At 41.4% G+C, this 18,342-nt stretch overlaps 1 protein-coding gene across 3 annotated transcripts in view; it reads left to right on the forward strand.

Annotated features, from left to right (window-relative positions):
• Nucleotides 1-18,342, forward strand: part of USP25 (ubiquitin specific peptidase 25) — a 306,082-nt gene that overhangs the window by 204,156 nt on the left and 83,584 nt on the right. For all 3 annotated transcript variants that reach the window (XM_028726941.2, XM_028726942.2, XM_028726943.2), the window contains one exon: nucleotides 8,430-8,494. The gene's annotated coding sequence lies outside the window, so the exon portion shown is untranslated. The remainder of the gene's footprint in view (nucleotides 1-8,429; nucleotides 8,495-18,342) is intronic.

The following is an 18,342-nucleotide window of genomic DNA, read 5'->3' on the forward strand; positions in this document are numbered from 1 at the left end:
GAATGATCACTAATGTGGGCGCAGTGATCTCCAAGCTTCATAGTAATGAATTGTAATTGGCCAATTAATGTGTCCTAGGGTAGGTGAAGAATGAGGTATATTGCAGTGTACAGATTTAAAATTTTGTCTCAAAATATGTAATCTTAACGCATAGCCTAGCTACATATTACACTTTCATGGTTTGATATTAGGTGGAATTTGCTGAACAAGGTGACAAAGGGTAAATTTCATTCAGAGGACCTGTTTGCACTAAACAGTTAAAGCAGTGTCATACCACTTTAAGCAGTTATAGCTTACTCCAAGGAATCCTGGGAACTGTGGTTTGTTTGTGCTGAGCAATGTTAGGAGACCCATATTCCCCTCACAGGTCTACAGTTCCCTTAGAGGTTTTACAGTCAATAAATCTTCCCAGGGAACTCTGAATTGTCGCTCTGCGGGGGGAATAGAGGCTTCCTTAACAAATTACACTTCCTGGGATTTTGTGGGGGGAGGTATGACAGTTTAAAGTGGTATGATACTGCTTTAAATGTGTAGTTGGACCAGAAGTCTCAGCTATCAGAACCTGGCTATGTCTCACACTGCTAGTGTATTATAAGGGGGCTCTGTGCTGCAGCACATCATCACCTCCCAAACTTGAATGCTCCTGTTCAAGGTTCCAGCTAGCTATGCCCACCTTTAGTCTACTAAAATGCAAGGGGCTCAAGCAGGGCATTTTACTCTCCTAGCTTGTCCCCCCCCCCCCATTTTCTCAACATTTTATGGTTGCTTAACATGTTCAGTTCCTATTTCACAGTTTTAAGGGGATTTGTTCCTAGAACTTTTTCTTCTTAAAATATTTTTGTAGTTCTGGAAACCTTGGGGTGGAAACCTGCTGATACTTCCCTCTTGTTTCTTTGACACCCTAATTTGGATTCAATCCTTCTGGCACTCACCCCTTAAGTTGAAGAGGGATGTACCTGGGCTCTCAGTTTCTGGAAACAATTTGGAAGTGTTAGGGGATCCCTAGCAACCATTGGCATGCTTTCTCTAGTTTTCAGCTCCTCTCAAAAATGGGAACTATTATTATCTCCAGCCAGCAATGAGGAAAAGGTAGGAGAGGTACCCTAGAAGATTACCACATCAAGAAAAGTCTGAAAGGACTTCTACTTTTAAGAGCTGAATATAAACTAACATTCCGTGAACTGCAGAGTAGTTGTAGAGAGAAACAAGTGATGAAAACTAGTCTTCAGTGAAAGTCTATAGTAGCCAAAGAGAGAGGAGTTCCTGGCAAGTATGCCTAAGATTTCAGCCTTAATCTTTCAGTTTTTGCACTTCTTTTTGTAATGTAGAAACAGTAGCAGCACCTTTCTAGTTTGGCCACATTGTTTGGAAAAATGCTTAGGTCTTAAAAGTCCTATGAGTTCTTCCCTGACAACAGAGCTGCCTGCCCTCAAGCCCGTAAAGCAGTTTTCATGGCTGAGTATCCCGCAGTGCCACATTTCTTTCTAGAGAACCCACTTGACCTAGTTTCTATCACTATATTATTTCCTTTTTTTTGTTAAGCATGCTTAGCAAAATACAGACCTTGTTGTTAGAACCAAATCCAAAACAAGTAGGCACATTAATGGTACAAAGTGTTTATTTATTAAATTGTACTATGATCATAGAATCATAGATTTGTAGAGTTGATACCCCAGGGTCATCTACTTCAACTCTTGGCAATGCAGGAATCTCAACTAGATTATACATGACAGATTGTCATCCAAGCTTTGCTTAAAAACCGCCAAGGAAGGCGAATTCACCACCTCTTATGGAAGTCTGTTCCACTACTGAACAGTTCTTACTGTCAGAAAGTTCTTCCTGATGTTTAGTCGGAATCTCCTTTCTTGTAACTTGAAGATCCTAGCTTGCTCCATCCTTCATATGACAGCTCTTTAGATATTGGAAGATGACTATCACATCTCCTTTCAGCTTCTCTGCAAGGCAGAGGGGACTTTGTCAACAGTCTTACTGAACTCAAGATATACTATGTTCACTGCTTTCTCCTGATCCACAAAAATAGTAACTATCAAAAAAAAGAGAGAGAGAGAGAAAAGAAATGACTGGCATGACTTGTTTTTGAGAAAGCCATGCTGGGTCTTAGTAATCACAGCATCTTTTTCTAAGTGCTCAAGGACTGACCTTTCATTATCTGCTCTAGGACATTTCTTGGTATTGGTGTCAAGCTCACAAGTCGGTAGTTGCCTGGGTATTCTTTTCCCCCTTTTTGAAGATGGGGACAATATTTGCCCACCTCCAGTCTGTAGGGACCTTACCTGTTCTCCAAGAATTCTCAAAGATAATAGACAGATTCTGCAATTACATGCGGATGGGGTTTCTGTTACTTGCCTTTGTGCATGACAGCTGGTAACACTCTATCCTTATGATGATGTATGATTGGACAGTAAACTAATCAACTATCCTTTGTCATTGGTAGTAGACTGGGAGCAATAGAATACAAATTAGGGAGATCAGGAGGCCTCTATCATATGCCAATATAATAATGTTTTATAAATCTGTGGCGTGACCACACTTGGACTACTAAGTACAGTTCCAGTCAGTTCATCTCAAAAAGGACAGTGTGGAACTGGAAAAGGTTCAGAAAAGGGCAACCAAAATGACTGAAGCAACTCTTTTTATGAGGATTTTTAATTTTTTTAAAAGGGTGAGCTTGGGGGAAGGAATGATTGTGCATAGTGTAGAGAAGTGAATTAAAGAAAGTTTTCCTCCCTCATAATATTGGAACCCAGGACTGTTGAACGTTGGAAGAGTTGGGGCACACAAAGAAGGTCCTTCGTACAGTACAAACCATGAAATTTGCTCCTGCAAGATGTAGTTATGGCCACCAACTTGGCTGGCTTTAAAAACAGGTTAGACAAATTGATGGAGGGTAAGGATATCAGAGGCTACATGTCTTGACCAGGATTCCCTTCCCCTATGTCTCTTAGTGAGAGATTTCACAGTACTTTGGTGCTCCGACTTGTGGAACCTGGACACTGTACTCTTTGCTGAAAATCATCATTTTTTAAAATTTGTTTAAAAATACCTATAGCACACTTCCTTTTGCCAAACCTAAGGCTGCTGTTATTAATGCAAGAGAATTCTGAAAATAAACAAACAAACCAAAAACACAGCCATCAGCAATTTTCTTGCACTAATGATTTGGAAGCAATGATTTCCTATTTGAATGACAATATTTTAAATTAAACAAACCCTTTTTAGAATATTTGTGTTGTTGGGCAAAAGATGTCACTGTTCACAGGGCCTTCTTGGTAGTGGTGCCTGCCCTGTGGAATGCCCTCCCATCAGATGTGAAGGCAATAAGCAATTATCTTATTTTTAAAAGACATCTGAAGGCAACGTTTAGGGGAGTTTTTAATGTTTAATGCTGTATTGTGTTTTTAATATTTGGTTGGGAGCCACCCAGAGTGGGCGGGGTATAATTATTATTATTATTTAAACAAACAAGCAAAAGCTGGAAATGTTGAAAGTGCCTTGCCTGCCTTATTGAGCCAGAACAACACTTTTCAGATAACGCTGCCATCTCATCAGAACTACATGTAAAAAGGTATATCCCCCCCTTCAACTTGTTGTATTTCCTGAACTCATTATTATGAAGTAAGAATGATTTGGAACCTGCTTGGAATCCTACACCCATTAACACTATGATTCTGACTTTAGGGAGGCTTATTGATGGTCCCTTTCCAGATCTGTGGAACCCATTGATTTAGCTTATTTGCATAGTCCTGCTAACCATGCAGAGTGACTAAGACCTATTGGCTTTGTTCCTGCCAGCCCTGACTGTCATGAAGCAGTTTATTGTATTCTGTACTTCCTGAATAGGGACGCGGGTGGTGCTGTGGGTTAAACCACAGTGCCTAGGACTTGCCGATCAGAAGGTCGGCAGTTCGAATCCCCACGACGGGTTGAGCTCTCGTTTGGTCCCTGCTCCTGCCAACCTACAGTTTGAAAGCATGTCAAGTGCAAGTAGATAAATAGCTACCGCTCCGGCGGGAAGGTAAACGGCGTTTCCGTGTGCTGCTCTGGTTTGCCAGAAGTGGCTTAGTCATGCTGGCCACATGACCCGGAAGCTGTCTGCGGACAAACGCCGGCTCCCTAGGCCTATAAAGCGAGATGAGCGCGCAACCCCAGAGTCGGTCACGACTGGACTGGACCTAATGGTCAGGGGTCCCTTTACCTTTACCTTTTTATACTTCCTGAATGCTGTTCAAAGTTGTGTCTGCCATCCTTAACCTGCCCACACTGGCTTTCTCTGATTAAGTGACTTATTTTTTTAAAAAAATTACAAGTTCTCTTAAACTGTCAAATGGGAACTTGTGTTATTTCGATGAGGGAAAATCATATTTATGTGACGTCATTATGTCAGTTTAGTGATGCTTATACTTATTTTGAACATGATGTTGTATAGCAGAAGCTGATACTTGTGTCAGCGCAGACTATTTCAAGCTAAAGTTCATTCTGAAATGATAACTGTAGGGCCCATAAAGCAAAATATCATGTTAAAGAATGTCATGTCAGAATACCTCTTGGGCACTTAATCAGGTCAAAAAGTAATATAATAATCTTTTTGGCTCATTTGTCTTTCCCCCCTGACAGCAAGGACTAGTTGGAGTCTGATCAGAATTCTGAGTCCATTGACATCTTGACAATGACTTTGGCTGATTTTTCCATTAATGCCTTACATACATTTATTACTACTTACTGGTGTACATTTCAATTCCTACTATAATTTGAATTAGGGCTCAGTAAAAATCTAATGTCAATTTTCACAATAAAAAGGGAATGTACCCCTGTTGTCAAGGCAACTAGTCTATTACTCCCCAGTCTTGGCACACAACAAAGTGTAGAGCATGCTCCAAAAGAATGACTTGGTTTGCCACATAATCACAACTTAGTAGTACAATAAGGAGGAATAAATAAACTGGATGCTTGAGGAACTGAATTTCTGATCCTTACCACCTCCTCCTGGATCTCCCAGATAATGTCCACCTGGAACAACATGGGGACTGGAATGTAATTATTCTTCATATTTCACAGATCTCCAAATTCTGTGAATTCTTGGCTCAAAAAAATGCCAAGTTGTATTAAAAATATTTTAGGAGAAAATATGTTTTGTATTGTGCAAAGTCAAAACAATATGTGTTTCAATATGTATTTTTAATAAAAGACTATTTTAATAAAATACTAATTTCATGCAGAAAACATCAGTACAGAAATGGGATGGAAAACTTAATGAATGAACATATGTGAAAATGATACAGGCAAAAAATAGACTGACAGGGCCATTTCTAATTATCATCATGTAATCATTGTTTCAATCAATTGTATGTAAATTTGCTCGGGATTCTTCTAGTTTGATCCACCCCCACATTTTTCAGTAGATATTAATTTTATATTTTTGTTATTAATCTTGACCATTAATTTTCTGTATTGTCTATGAGCTTTAATCATTAGTTTTCATTGCATCATATTAATTCCTTGGCCCATTGTTTTCTGAGCCCCCCGAGTGGAACAGACAGTGGCTGAGAAAGTTCAAGAGCAAGAGGCTGCATTCCTACACTCGCTTGCTTCAGAGTCCCACTGAACTCAATTGGGCTTCCTCCTAAGAAGGCACACAGAGGATTACATTTTGACTGTTGAAAATAGGAGAAAAGAAAATGGAGGAAGTCTAGGAAAAAATATGCATAGCGAGAAAAATAATGACAGGAGTAGGATTTTGTTTGAAGATTCAATAATATTTTTTATAACTACAAGTCTGACAATTAGCTGTTGAAATCAAATGTTGAAAATCAAATATGTATAATCTACCCCTTCCTCCAGTCTTAGTTTTTGTTTCCCTCTTAGGGTTGTCAGAACACAGGGTTGCAGAGGCAGCAGAAGTTTCTCAATTGGCTGGATTCCCCTTTTATACAGCAGCCATGTCTCTTTCTAGATCTACTAATCCTAGGCTCCTTTGCCTTCTGTCCCTAAGTCCTTCAAACTTCCCTTAGGGTGCAATCCTATCTCCACTTACCTAGGAGGAAGCCTCATTACTCAATGGAATTTACTTGTGAGTCAACATACATAAGAGTACACTATTCATTTATCTTTCCTCTTCCTTCATGTCCATACCAACAATCTGAGGTTTTAGCCCAGACCTACTTTTTCACCAGCTCCCTTATTTCTTTGTCCCTACCACATTTGTCCCTTCCTCAAGTCTTTACCTTTCCACATTTTGTTTAGTCAGCCTCTCAGCTAGCCACCTGATCACTGTTTTAGCTGTCCTCATACCACCTCTCTGACCTTAAGTGCTACAAGGCTTCTACAGATCTCATTTTTATCCATTTTGTGTCTCCCTTCCTTCTCTTTCGGTTATTCTCTCTTCAGGTTCTTGTTTCTCAGCCCATGTCTCACTTGCTCCCATGCTCCATCTTCCTTAGAATTCACACATCCTGGGCTTTCTTTCTAAAGTACAGCCCACTCCTGTCATTTCTTTAGGGCAAGGTTAAATCCTATAATGCCTGACCTTGGAACAAGTATAAGCCCAACAACCACTGGAAGGTCACTGCTTCCCCATCCCTGTAGTAGCAAAACTGACGACTTTATTTTCCTTCACTGAAGCTGAGCTGGGTGGAAACTACACACATATAAAAACCGTTCTGAAAATGTTTTTTTTTTAAAGCGTTTTTAAAAATACATTGAATTTTCCATAAGGCTCACCATTTCCATCTAGTGTCACATGGTATATTGCACTTAAAACATTTTATTTGTGGCTGAATAGCTGAGTCCCTGAATTACAACATTGTAATAACTTTGGGTCAAACTACGCACTACATCCAGTGCTTTTCTTTTTTGCATTTAACATGATTGTTCGATAGAAAACAAACAAAATAGGTGTAGGGACTTTGGAAGACTGCAAGTGGTTTAACCCTTTCCTTCCTCACCGTCACCCCACTGAAAATGGCAGGAGAGGGGATTTTTGTTGAGACTGTGGCAAGCAGGGAAGCCAACCTTTCCTGCAATAGTCCCAATCAGGCATGGCTACACCTACTGGTTTGTTGCTGTTGTTGTTAAGGTGAATTGCAAAAATACATCTAATGCCAAATATAGTTATAAACTTCATAAGCATTTCATGCCATCATTGTAGCTCAGCCAGATAGAACTGGAAGGTTCTCTGACTCAAGCACAGTACAATATTGAAGCTTAGCCAATCCATGACAGAGGTGTTGCTATGGCATGGCCAGTGCACTCCAGCCTGTCAGCATCTCCATGGCTCCTTTTCCTGTTAAGGACTTACTTTTCAGCTCTTCCTCACCCCATGTAAAATGATGGATGAAATCAGACTTAAATTTAGTGTTAATTCACCACAGGGCTTACTCGTTTTCAGTTCACATCCTTCTTAGGTTAAAATTTGAAATTATAAATTGCAAAAAGCATTTGTTTTCCATTGGTATTACTTTCAAGTAATATTTTATCTTAAGGAAGTTCATAGCTGTATACTTAAAGAACTTCAGCTGTAAGTTTTTGGATTGTATATCACAAACTCTATACATCTGTGTCTAGCCCTCCTTCCACACATTATCTGCATGTTCACGCCGATCCGAGTAGGAATCACAACACACACAGAAGCCGTCTTTCATGCCATACATACATAATTGGATGAGGAGCCAGATGCATATGTGTTTATTAATGAATTAATTTAAAATACTGCTTAATGCCAAGATGACTTCTAAGAAGTTTCCAAAACATGAATGCCAATTGTATGACATTGGTAACAATACAGAATAGTTAAAATGAGAACTTAATTAAAATACATTAAAATAGTCCAATTAAAACATTAAAATGTAAGCATCCATAAAAAATATGCAATGAAACAATTCCCTTAGAAACAGCACAGAAATTTTAAAAGGAGACTTGGGTCAAGAGGTCAAGGGAAAGCGAGGGGGTTGCCAATTCAGATGGGTCCTCTCATGTCAGCAGGAGGTACTTTCCACAACACTGGTGCCACCAGTAAAAAAGCCTGCTTCCATGTCCCCACAGGCCATTTCCCAACCTTATATTATTTTTGACCTTCACTTGTGTTTCCACTCTTATGTAACCCAAACAGCAGCATCTGCATGCAGCAGATTTGGAGTATATACAAAGTTTGCAGAAGCACATAATAATTTTAAGCAGAACAATCCATAAGCCAGCGACCCATGTCCCAAAGGAGGACTGGTCCTAACTTGCCTTCAGGTGTGCTACTAGCTACCACATAGACTTCAGTCATAACAAAGTCTTGATTTCCTATTAAAATATCAAAGCACATTAAATACGTTGTTTTACAATGAAGTGCTGAATTATATTCACAGAAGTTTGCTGAATGAGTTGTTTGGTGACTCTGCTTACATGAATTCATTTCACTTCTTTAGATGTCTGGGTGCCTTGAAGACATTTTTTTAAAAGAGCTAGATTTCTGCCGTTTCAGAAACTGGAGGTAAGCTCATAATACCTTTATTTTAAAGTATAAATACAGTAAAAGTATATGTGGAGCGGTGGCAACTTCACACTATGTTGTCCTCAGGCAAGTCACATTCAGTGGGCTTTTTAGACTGCACAGTGAAGGGCCTGCTAATGGGGAAGCCTCTCATGATCTCTGGCCTTCTTGCTAAGCTAGCTAGTTATTGAGATCAACCATTCTGGTATCAGACTGGAGTCTGGAAGTGAAGCCTGCTGTGCAAGAAAAAGGAGCTAAGAGCAGACCCAGAACTTTTGTTTGTTTGTTTGTCTGTTTGCATTTTTTAATCCCACCTTTCATTCATCTTGTACCCAAGCTGGTGTACAAATCTTTCCCAGACAGTCGTGCATCCGGGCATTGACCACACGCAAACCTGCTTAGCTTCAACGAGATGATGGCCTCCTGTGCCTTCAGACCATATCTATGATGTGGCACCAGCAAACAGAGGCCAGTGGTTTTGGTGGTCTAGGAATCGGGCCTAATAGCATTTCATACCCTCCAACATTTATCCAATGAAAATAGGGATGTCCCATTTCATGATAATAATTTTACTGTTTACACCCCATACATCTTACTGGATTGCCCCAGCCACTCTGGGCAACTTCAAACATCTATAAAAACATGAAACATTAAAAAACTTCCCTATACAGGATTGCCTTCAGATGGCTCAGGGGTCGGGTAACTCCATGCCCTCCAACATTTATCCAGTGAAAATAGGGACATCCTAAGAAAAAGTGAGACATTCTGAGATCAAATCAGAAATCAGGATGGCTTCTCTAAAACAGGGACATCCCTGGAAAATAGGGACAGTTGGAGGGTCTTGTATATACTTAATTATTTAGGAATTTATAAGCCAAACTTGCATACAAAATATAACAAGGCAGAATACAAAATATAAAAACAAGTCTGAGCCAGATTTGGCTGCTGGTTAGCTACCAAGCCAATTTTTAGGTGTTAGTTTTGATCTGTGAAGCCCTACACAGCTCTGGCAGTGACCCTATCATGGGCTAGTTTACATGTAGTTATGGTAGTACAGTCATACCTTGGGTTGAAGTAGCTTCGGGTTGAGCATTTTCAGGTTGTGCTCCGTGGAGACCTGGAAGTAACAGAGTGCGTTACTTCCGGGTTTTGCAGCTCGCGCATGTGCAGACACTCAAAATGATGTCACGCGCATCTGCGGAAGCGGCGAATTGCGACCCGCGCACGCGTAGATGTGCAGACGCGGGCTGCGTTCGCTTCAGGATGCGAATGGGGCTCCGGAACAGATCCCGTTCGCATCCAGAGGTACCACTGTATTCATAAAGGCACATACAAGTGCTATATGCTTACCATACTATTTTATTGTGTTAATTTTCAAGAGCTAGACTGAAGAACTTCCTTGCTATCTTTTGGCTTGCTGATGTTTATAGCTGTTATTTTGGATATGCTGATATTAGTTTTCATAACCATGATGAGTATGCAATATACATCTAATTTTGTCAATTCTCATATGTTTTAAATTTTGGCATCATCACAGAAGTCTTGAATTGATGTCTGTAGGCTGGGATGTGTCACATTCAAGGTTCACGGACCCATTATGCTGATGAAATATTTCCATATGTAGTTGAAACTCATTAATATTCAATAAAATAAAATACTATAAATGTACCACATGCTTGATTTAAGGTTAGCTATGAGTGCGTAGCTTGATCTACATTAGCTAGTCATGCTCCAGAAACAGTTCTGAAGGTTAAAATCAATTTTGTCTTGCTACAGTTTCAAACACAAAGAATACCATTGTTTTCTTCACATGTGGCAACCATTTGCGTTTATATTAAGTTGAAGTGACTGCCATCTAGTGGTCCAAAGAATTTTCAGTCACTGCAACTGAAAACAGCAGTAAGACCTCACAGACATCAGTTCTCATACAGAATGTGAGAGATACTGTGTATCATCTGGCTGATCTTGGAAGAATAGCGTTGTGCTCTGATGATGCAGGTTACTTCCTTACTATACAATGCCTGTTGTGTTTTACAGCCATAGACCTGTTGCTTACATGCTTATTCTTTAGGTTCTTCTGTAGTGACTATGATGACTACACTTCCCAAGATGTTCCTTTGGCATAAAGAGATCTTTTTGGAATAATGTTAAATTGTCTTCAAAAGAATGAAATTTCTCAGGAGACAACTAACAGCAATCTAGTTTTCATTATTCCAAAATATATTTCATTTTCCTCTATGTAGTGGCTCCAGAATGGGCTACATTCCTGCAAAAATCTGTGTGTAAACACACACACACCTTCATCACAAAATGTATTTCTGGAAGATATTTCTGCTAGAAAAGGGTTTTGGTGTATTGATGTGTTATGAGAGAAATTCCCATGAAAGCAGAAGGAAGCTTCATTTAAAAAACAACAACTGCAAACTGTGGAAGGAAAAGAGACGAGAAGGTGAAAGGCAAGGGCTTATGGAAGAAATTAAGAAAATGAAGTTTGTTTTTAATATAGCCTGGTGTGTTAGATTCAGACTACAAAAAGCAGCTAGTGTGGTTACAGTTATATAGAGTGTCCGGCCTGCAGGGCATAATAAACTCTTATTTATAGTTTATGTCAAAGGAAGTAACCCAAAGATTCAAAGCCAAAAGAAACACTGCTCTTCTGCTAAAGTTCGATTTAGGAGTTGATATTATCCATGGATAATGGATTTGTTAAAGAATCATATAAGGATACCTATAATATCTACTCAGCTGTATGCCTAATTGAGTTCAATGGGACTTACTCCCAGGCATGTGAATATTGTATCATAGCCTTAGAACACACACATCAATACTAGAAGCCAGATGGATATTTAAGAACATAAGAAGATCCCTTCTGAATCAGACCAAGCCCATCTAGACCAGCATTCTGTTCTCATGGGGATCAACCAAATGCCCAAGGGAGGCCTCCAAGCAGGACTGTACTCTTCCCACTTGTGATTCCCAGGAACTGCTATTCAGAGGCATATTACCTTGATAGTGGACATGCTAGGTAGCCATCATGGCTAGTAGCCATTGAAAGCCTTAGGCTGCATCAATAGTTCTGGGTTGCGCAGCTCAGTGGGCGAGCAATTGCTTTGCATCCAATAATTCCTAGGCTGAATCCCTGGCATCTCCAGTCAGCACTGCGAAAGACATGGGCATCTGCTACCAGTAAGCATAGATCAAGGATGACTAATTCATAGCCCTCCAGATGATACTGGACTTATAAATCCCATCATCCTATTGACCTATTTAGTTCACTTGGAAACTTGAGTTTTGTTAAGTCACAAAGGGAAGTGGCATAGTTTGCCCTGACCTCCTTATCCTGTTTCTGAACTTGCTCAGTTGCTTTACTACTACTACTACTACTACTACTACTACTACTAATAAATTTTATTTATATCCCGCCCTCCCCAGCCGAAGCTGGGCTCAGGGCGGCTAACAACAAACAAAATAGTCCAACATTCTAAAAACATTCATTATAAAATTAATTAGATCAAATTAAAATCAAATTAATGGCAACCATCAAGCAAAATTCTGTGCAGATTGCCAGAGGAGGGGGTCAGGCTGCGCCCTGACCAAAGGCCTGGTGGAACAGCTCTGTCTTGCAGGCCCTGCGGAAGGATGTCAGGTCCTGCAGGGCCCTAGTCTCTTGTGACAGAGCGTTCCACCAGATTGGAGCCGCGGCCGAGAAAGCCCTGGCTCTCGTTGAGGCCAGCCTGACCTCTCTGTGGCCTGGGATCTTCAAGATGTTTTTATTTGCAGACCGTAAATTTCTCTGTGGGACATACCAGGAGAGGCGGTCCCGTAGGTACGAGGGTCCTAGGCCGTATAGGGCTTTAAAGGTTAAAACCAGCACCTTAAACCTGATCCTGTACTCCACCGGGAGCCAGTGCAGCTGGTATAATACCGGATGGATATGATCTCGCAGCGAAGACCCCATAAGGAGTCTCGCCGCGGCATTCTGCACCCGCTGGAGTTTCTGGGTCAGTCTCAAGGGCAGCCCCACGTAGAGCGAGTTACAATAATCCAGTCTGGAGGTGACCGTCGCGTGGATCACAGTGGCTAGGTCAGGGCGAGAGAGATAAGGAGCCAACTGCTTAGCTTGGCGGAGATGAAAAAATGCCGCCTTTGTTATAGCTGTAATCTGCGCCTCCATAGAGAGGGAGGTATCGAAGATTACACCCAAACTCTTAATGGACGATGCTGGCACTAATTGCACCCCCGCAAGAGATGGGAGTTGCCCCCTCAATCCCATATCGCTCCGTCCCAGCCAGAGGACCTCTGTCTTCGACGGATTTAACTTCAACCGGCTCCCACGTAACCATCCAGCCACAGCTTCCAGACATCTGATCAAGTGTATCTGGGGCCGAGTCAGGATGGCCGTCCATCAGCAGATAGAGTTGGGTGTCATCGGCATACTGATGGCAGCCCAGCCCAAAACTCCAGACAAGCTGGGCGAGGGGGCGCATAAAGATGTTAAAAAGCATCGGGGAGAGAATCGCACCCTGAGGCACTCCACACACCAAGGAGTGGCACGATGACAATTCCCCCCCAAGCGCCACCCTCTGTCCTCGACCAGAGAGAAACGAGCGCAGCCACTGAAGGACTGTGCCCTGAATCCCCACATCGGCAAGGCGGTGGTCCAGGAGTTCGTGATCGACCATGTCGAAGGCTGCTGACAGGTCTAGAAGAATCAGCAGCCCCGACCCGCCTCGATCCAGCTGCCTGCGGAGATCATCTGTTAGGGCGACCAGAGCCGTCTCGGTCCCATGACCAGTGCGGAAGCCAGACTGGAATGGATCGAGAGCTGATGTTTCATCCAGAAACCTACCAAGCTGTTCAGCAACCGCTCTCTCAATCACCTTACCCAGGAATGGAAGATTTGAAACCGGGCGGTAATTGGATAGATCTAAAGGATCTAATGATGTTTTCTTTAAGAGCGGACGCACCACTGCCTCCTTCAGTTCCCCTGGGAATATCCCAGTGCCAAGGGACAAATTGATGATATCACCCAGGGGGGCCCGCACCTCGTCTGGACACGCTCTAATCAGCCAAGACGGGCACGGGTCAAGAGGACAGGTGGTGGGCTTTCCAGCTTGGAGGAGTCTGTCCACATCGGCTGGAGATATCCGGTCAAAGTGGTCCAATACTGGACCCGAGGACAGTCGAGGGGCCTCCAGTTCCTTTATTGTATCCAAATTGGCAGGGAGGTCATGGCGGAGCAACAGGACCTTCTCCGCAAAAAAGCTCGCAAATGCCTCACAGCTGTGTGTCGAATTGTTATTTAAATTTGGCTGTCCTTCAAGGGACGTTAAAGACCTAATTATACTAAATAATTGCGCCGGGCGAGAGCTAGCGGATGCAATGGAGGCCGAGAAGTAGGACTTCTTAGCGGCCTTCACTGCCATCTCGTAGGTTTTCATAAAAACCCTATAAGATGTTCCTGAGGCTCCGTTACGGGCACCCCGCCATACTTGCTCTAGCCATGTACTCCATGATACATTGATGATTTGTCACTAGGACTTTCTGGGAGTGGGCTCCCACATATTTTGTTCCACATTTCTAGCACTGGCCAGTTTTTCCCAGGTTGTGTTGCAGCCAGTTAGAGCAGAAGGAGCTCATCTGAAAAACACAGGTAGTAAATAATAGTAAGTAGGGATTTGAAAGAGGGAGGGTCTTTAAAAAGTTTAGCTCCCTTAGAAATGTTTTTTTTTTTGGGGGGAGGGGGGTCAGACAGTGGGTGGAGATGAAGTGGGGATTAACTTCCTGTGAAGATTTTCTTTTAAATTTGAAACTCACTTTTAACTGATTTAATACTGAACTGAAATCTGAAACTTGGACTTTGTCAGAGGCCTATGTTATTGGCCATGTTTGCTGTGACTTGTCGGAGTCAAACAACACCTGGAAGGCCACAGATGTTTAACCCAACCTTGGTGTAGGAAATCTTGACATAGAAGGACTTATGATGTAACTCAGTATAAGATGACTTCTGTTTGATTGGGAACAAGATTGAAATATTAGTTACAGCAAATTATTGATGGTATGTTGTACCAAGTTTCTTGTGACAAGTTCCTTAATGTTGTAGTAAATGTGCAGTGATGTTAGTTTGGAAACTTTCCTTCAGACTCTGCAGTTTCACAATTGTATTAAAGTCCTTTCCCTCTTCTGAAAATGTTTTAAATTATATTTTGGGGAATGCTTAATTAAGTACATTATCTAGAGAGTACAGGTTCATGCGCTGTGCCTGCAACAGACTGATTTACAGAGAGAACCTGTGTCAGGTGATTCAACAGTCTCCTTTACAAATTGGCTAACTGAGTTGCTCGGTCAGGCAGCCACTCCTCTTGGACAATAAGACCTAGTGATCTATTTTATGAGATCCTTTCAAATGAAGTGTGAAAGACGAATATTATTTTTTCCAAGAAGAAGTTAAGCAAAATAAATGGAGGAGAATCCCTTATCTGTTCTCCATCCAAGTAGTTTTCAGCAGAAGCAAAAACTACATTCCCAAATTCCGTCAGCTTCATAATGTAAGACTACATCTCATCCATTTGAAAATGAATGTCATACTTTTATCCAAATACCTTTAAATGGCGCAATTTGTCATCAAACTACATTGACTTGAAAGTAGTTAAAGGCTATGAAATGAATAGCTTTACTGGGGATTTGTTTGGATAGAAAAGCCATATGGATATAAAGTTTACATTTTAAGCATACTGAACCTTTTAGTAACTCCAGGATTATTTTTTCTGGCAAAAATGCAAATATGTGTGGCAATTTTATACCTCATTCATAGCTAACACTGACTACTCCTGCAACACCTGAAGAAGCACACCTAGGTTTGAATTGCTGGGAAAATGTGATATTCTAGCAGGAGAGATACTTCTAAAAGATCTCTGGATGTCCCACAGCAAAGAAGAATGGCAGGGCATTCCTCAAGGGGGAAAGTTGTTGATTTGGCACATCCTGACATTGTTTAAAGGTAAAGGGACCCCTGACCATTAGGTCCAGTTGTGACTGACTCTGGGGTTGCGGCGCTCATCTCGCTTTATTGGCCGAGGGAGCCAGCGTACAGCTTCCAGGTCATGTGGCCAGCATGACTAAGCCGCTTCTGGTGAACCAGAGCAGCACACGGAAACGCCGTTTACTGGGAAGTAAAATTCTATGCACTAGGAAGCCTCACTAAGCTTGATTAGTAAGTGTTACTAGGCTCCAATCTCATGCTTGCTTATTTCACAAGACATCTAGGATTGTGTAGTTTTATGATTGTACATTAGAAGTCATATCTGGTCATCAGGTCATAGCTTTTAACAATCTTCATGCATCTGTCCCACAATCTTCAGATCATCACAGCATCATCTGAATTAAAATGCAACATTATTTATAGCTATAAAAAAGAGAAAAGAGAAGCAATTAATATGTGGAACGAATTACATTTTTATTCAGGAATACTGTACAAGTGAAATATTAGTGCAGGATATGCAATAAAATAGCGTGGAATGAACTCTCTCATCCTTTAAAAAAAACAAAGAAGCATTGAACAAGTTTTTAGTTCTGTTAATATCTCCACAATTTAAGAAACCAGATTTTTAGTTATTATGGTCATGATAGCTCTGAGATTTTTTTCCATGTGGTTTTAAATTACTTTTTTAACTGAATACATCTGTTGAAAAATACTGTGCTTTCATTTAAAAACAAGTTGAAAAATCAAGCAGAATTATTGGGATGTTACCCAGAGTGTAGGAACATAGAGAAGTACAACAAGAAATATCATATCATTCTGAATAATCCTTGGGTTGTCTCCCAAAAAGGAATCACTATAATTTGGTTCTGCCTAGCTGATACTCATTACAAATTTTAAACAAGATATTGGAAGTTGGAAAAGAACAGGAACATTTCCTCTCCTCAAATGACTTGTCTGTTTTATTCGTTTTTATGTTTTTACCCATCCCAATCCTTTGGGACGGAACAGGCAACAAATAGAAAGAACTTTCCAGTCCTAATTGAAATATGCCTCTAACTATAAAGTGCATTTTTATTTCAACAGAATTTCATCCTACTTTTTTATCATAGACCTTTCCTATATTGTTGCTCTGACTAATACAGCAACCCATTCCTTTATGAAAATACACAGTAGTTCTGATACATGCAGGCTATTACTATATCTTCCATTCCCAGCTGTGGTCAAAATCCAATGACTATTCAGGCTTTTTGTTTGCACAAACAATGAGAACCATGTGGGGGGAAGTGGGGGGGGGGGAAGCGGTGCTAGCCACCATGTTTCCATCCTCATAGCTGTCTGCAGGTCAGAGGCAAATATCTAGAGTGGAAAACCTTTTCTACTCAGGTAGGCTCCCTGCGCGATTTAGAACCCTGGAACATCAGTATTCTAAATTGTATTGGAGGTCTCCATAAATGGACATTATACTACCAACCTGGTGAAGGGCAAGGAATTAATTAGAATGCCTAAGCAGGGTTCTAGCAATGAGATTTTTATTATGTCACATTTCTTCCGTGGCCTCTGCCTTGTGCAGGGGTCTGCAACCCGCGGCTCCGGAGCCGCATGTGGCTCTTTTACATATTTGCCGTGGCTCCGGGGCGGATACTAGCGAGGGGAGGAGGCGCATTGTGCGCCCCGATACTCCTCACTGTGGCGGGCACTGTACTGGCTGTGACGTCGCATGGGTGCGGTGCGTGCATTATTCACGCACCGTCCCGACGTCACCTTCCCGCCCGCTGTTTTAAATGTTGCAATGGTTTTGCGGCTCCCAGTTGTTGTTTTTTCCTGGGAAACGGGTCCAAGTGGCTCTTTTTGTCTTAAAGGTTGCAGACCCCTGGCCCTTGTGCAACACTAACTGTGCATCTTCACATTCATTAGTGATTAACTGCTGCTTCTTTTAAAGATCACCATAACTTACCACCATAAATTCAGTATTATCAAATTCTTCATTTTGTGGCTTGATTTCCATCTATGTTAAATATCTCATACAGACCAATATCTACTTCCTAGAATTCAATTTTGGATGCTATCTTTGTTTCTTACACTGTAACTTAGGGGGAGCTAACACAGAGAAAGTGCCTGACCTGTGCGTTCCCGCTTCCCACCCCCCAGCTTTTGAATTGGGTTCACACCTCGAACACCAATGAAGAAAGTGAGGAGCGTTTTAGATACAGGTTGTGCCCCCTAAAAATGGGTCACCATGTCAGATAGCATCTTACTATGTCTCTGTAAAGTCAAAGGTGGATGTGCTGCTTTGTAAGAAAAGAACAGTAGGAGTTCCAGTGGTCGTTGTAGAGGCTGCGGGACTACGGAGTCCATAGAAACTGTGGCCTCACACTTAAGATTCCCAAACAATTGCAGGAGAAGTTGCAAAGTGATATAAACCAGGGTCAGACACAACAAACCAATCTGATCAGCCAGAGGTCAGCTGACTTAAGGTAGGGTAAGTCAAAGGCATCAGGCTCAGAGTTCTGTTGTATCAACAATTGCTGAGAATTGTTAGGAGACCCCTATTTCCTTTGCAGAGCTACGGTTTCTAGAGCTTCCTGGGAAGACAATTAGGCTGTTAAATTACAGATTGTGAGGGGAATATGGTTCTCCTAACAACTCTCAACACCTTTAACAAACTATAGTTCCCATGATTCTTTGGGGGGGGGGGGCAATGACTGTTTAAAGTGGTATGATACTGTTTTGAATGCATAGTGCAGATGGGGCCAAATCAAACACCAATTAAAATATAAAAATTTTGCAAGCAGGAACGCAAACATTTTGATTAGGTGCTTTAAAATGCTTTTAGACTCCAAAGAAAGTGGACACACTCAACAGCCTG

Source organism: Podarcis muralis, chromosome 4, assembly GCF_964188315.1.
Source record: "Podarcis muralis chromosome 4, rPodMur119.hap1.1, whole genome shotgun sequence".
Lineage (NCBI taxonomy): Eukaryota > Metazoa > Chordata > Lepidosauria > Squamata > Lacertidae > Podarcis > Podarcis muralis.